Raw genomic sequence first — 3,098 nt, forward strand, 5'->3', positions numbered from 1 at the left:
GAAGGCTCTGGATGATGTGATCTAGGGCAACCACAACTTGGAGGACCTTCGGCTCAGAGAGGTGGAGCTGGAAGCCGGGCTGCAGACACACTGGGAAGGCAAGGCGGAAAGTTAATCAGATGTTTTTTATTCCGGGAGATGGTCTTTCCCTCCGTACAGAGCCTTCCGATGGGGTCAGTGGACAGGGTCAGGAGGGTGTGAGCCCGGATCAGGCAGGTAAAGGGGATCTGAGAGAGGGCTGGGGGGAGGGGGCACTAACTGTATGGTGGTGGGAGTAAGAACAACGTTCGGGAGGGGGAGATAAGGGACAGAATAGTGACGGGGATTGCCTCCGTTCTCTGCAGTTGGCAGCAGAAGCACAGATGGCATCAGAATCTGGTGCCAGGATTCAGGAACCGCTGTGCTCTGGGCTGGAGAAGTGGGAAAGAGAGGTGCAATGGGTGTGGTCCAACGATGTCAGCAGGACACAGCCTCTGCTGAGGGCGCATGAGAAGTTAAAAGCTGCAAAGACAAAGCAGATCCTCAAAGCACTGGGTGGGGTGGTGGCTCAGTGGTTAGCAATGCTGCTTAATAACGCCAGGAGCCTGGGTCTGATTCCACCCTTGGGTGACTGTGTGAAGTTTGGCATGTTCTCCCCCTTGTGTCTGTGTTGGTTACCTCTGGGTGTTCTGGCTTCCTCCCACAGTCCAAGGATCTGCACTTTAGGGTGGATCAGCTGTGCTAAAGTGTGCAGGTGAGCTTGCATCTTTTAGGATGACCATGTTAGTTTCGGTTCCTTCATTTGTAAATCCCAGAACTTTTTAAAATTTACATTCTCAAGATAGCTTTTAACAATAGGTGTCATCTCAGCTCAGATAATGCATTGAAGGTGAGACATAAAGCCTGTGTCCCAATGCTCGGTCAGACTGATTCTATTTCTAAAGTGGGAGCTACAGAATCTTACATGGATTTATGCAGTTTTTGAGTAATTCGGAATAGAATGGACTTCTGCAAGGAAGTGTACAAACAACTGACCAGGAACACGACAGGCAACTACCAGCTGATCTGACCAAAGAGCACAACCGTGAACTGACAGCATTCATCAAGACTTCTGATCCAATCCTTCCAGAAGTTCAGCATCCACGGACTAGTTGAATCCGTGGACATGTCAGTACTCTACACCAGCATTCCTCACGATGATGGTATCACGGTAACAGCCTCAGTACTCAATACCAACAGCTGCCAATCTCTGAGCACTGTCCTACAACTCATCCACTTCATCCTTGACCTCAACATTTTCAACATTTTCATCAGCAGGTACTCATGTGACTGAGCCAACATTGCCTGCAGCGTATGAGATAAACAATGATGCCCTGAGTCTTGGTATATTGGTGAGACCGAGCAGAGGCTACAGCAACAGATGAATGGACACTGCACAACAATCACCAGCCAGGAGTGTTCCTTCCCAGTCGGGGAACACTACAGCGGTCCGGGACATTCAGCCTTGGACCTTCGGGTGACTATCCTTCAAGGTAGACTTCAGGATAGGCAGCAACGGAAAGTGGCTGGGCAGAGGCTGATAGCCAAGTTCAATACCCATTGAGATGGCCTCAACCAGGACCTTGGGTTCATGTCACACTACACCATACATTCTCTCTCACACACACACACACACACACGTGCGCGTGCATGCATTCACACACACCCTCTCGCAGACTTATACTCCATTATACACTCTCTCTCTCTCTCACACACACACACACACCCTCTCAGACTTATTCCCCATTACACTCTCTCACACACACATGATCACTTGGTTTCTCCTGCACACACACACACACATAAAAGTTCGTGGGTTGAATTTGTACTTGCAGAATCGCATTTTATTTTGCTCACAAACTCATACACGTAAGATTCTGTTATACAACGACAGAAATAGAATCCGTCTGACCTAACATTGGGACACAGACAGACTTTAACTTAACACCTTCAATGCATTGTCTGATTGAGATGACACCTATTGTTAAAAGCTAGCTTGACAACGTAACTTTTGAAAACTTTTAGGATTTACATGTGAAGGAATCGAAACTAACATGGTCATTCTAAAAAATGGTAGAGGTAAGCTAAAGTTGTTTAATATTCCATCCCATGACACTGCAATCCTGTTGCTATAAAGTCTGTGTGTTATGATTCTGCTCCACAACCAACGATGAAGGAGCAGCGCTTCGAAAACTAGTGATTCCAAATAAACCTGTCGGGCTATAACCTAGCATTGTGTGATTTTTAAATTTGAAAATCTGCAGTTATCCCAACATCTCCATACTGCGCATGCTACTCGGTGTCAGCCACGCACTACGCATGTTCCACGGTGTCAGCAAACTATTACGCATGCTCACGCAACAAGCGGAAACACTCCGTGACCTTGTTTTGATGGACCAATGAGAAGCTCTGGAGGACCGGATGTAGACTGGTCCTCCTGCCAATCACAGCAAACCCATCGTCTGGATGTGGAAGTAGGACCATGTACTTCTGAGGTGGTTGTTGCTGCTCCTCTCTCTCTGAATGAAGATTGAGCTTCACCCCAACTGCAACTCCCTTCCTCTCTCCAACATCTGTGAGTACAACACTTTTCTCAACCCCTTTTCCATTCCTGAGTTGAGCTGTTGACTTGCAGGAACTGAAGGGAAACGGAGTGAATCCAGGGAGGGGACAGACTCTGGGAAAGTTAGTCCAGGTCTTTTTTTTAATGGCAAATACAGGAGAATTGACAGTTCAGGCTCGAACCTTTAATCAGAAATGATGTGTGGATGAAAAAGGGGCCTCTGTGTCCATCTAATCCAGTCAATGCAAGTTGTCAGACAGTTGCAGCAAGTAGTGAGCAAGGCAAGTGTTATATTAGCAAGAGGAATTGAGTTCAGAAGTGGGGACGCCTTCCTGCAGTTTGGGCGTAATTGAATATATCCAAGGCTGAGTTCATCTGATTTTTGAACAACAAAGAAGTGATGATTATGGGGGAGGCAAGACCAGTACTATGCTGACTATGTTCTCAAGCTAAACTGGACCCACCTGCCTGTGTTTAACCTATATCCCTCTGAACCTTTTATATTGGAGTCATAGAG

Source organism: Chiloscyllium plagiosum, unplaced genomic scaffold (genome assembly GCF_037043375.1).
Source record: "Chiloscyllium plagiosum isolate Xiang-an unplaced genomic scaffold, Cpla_swu_hap1 HiC_scaffold_27, whole genome shotgun sequence".
Lineage (NCBI taxonomy): Eukaryota > Metazoa > Chordata > Chondrichthyes > Orectolobiformes > Hemiscylliidae > Chiloscyllium > Chiloscyllium plagiosum.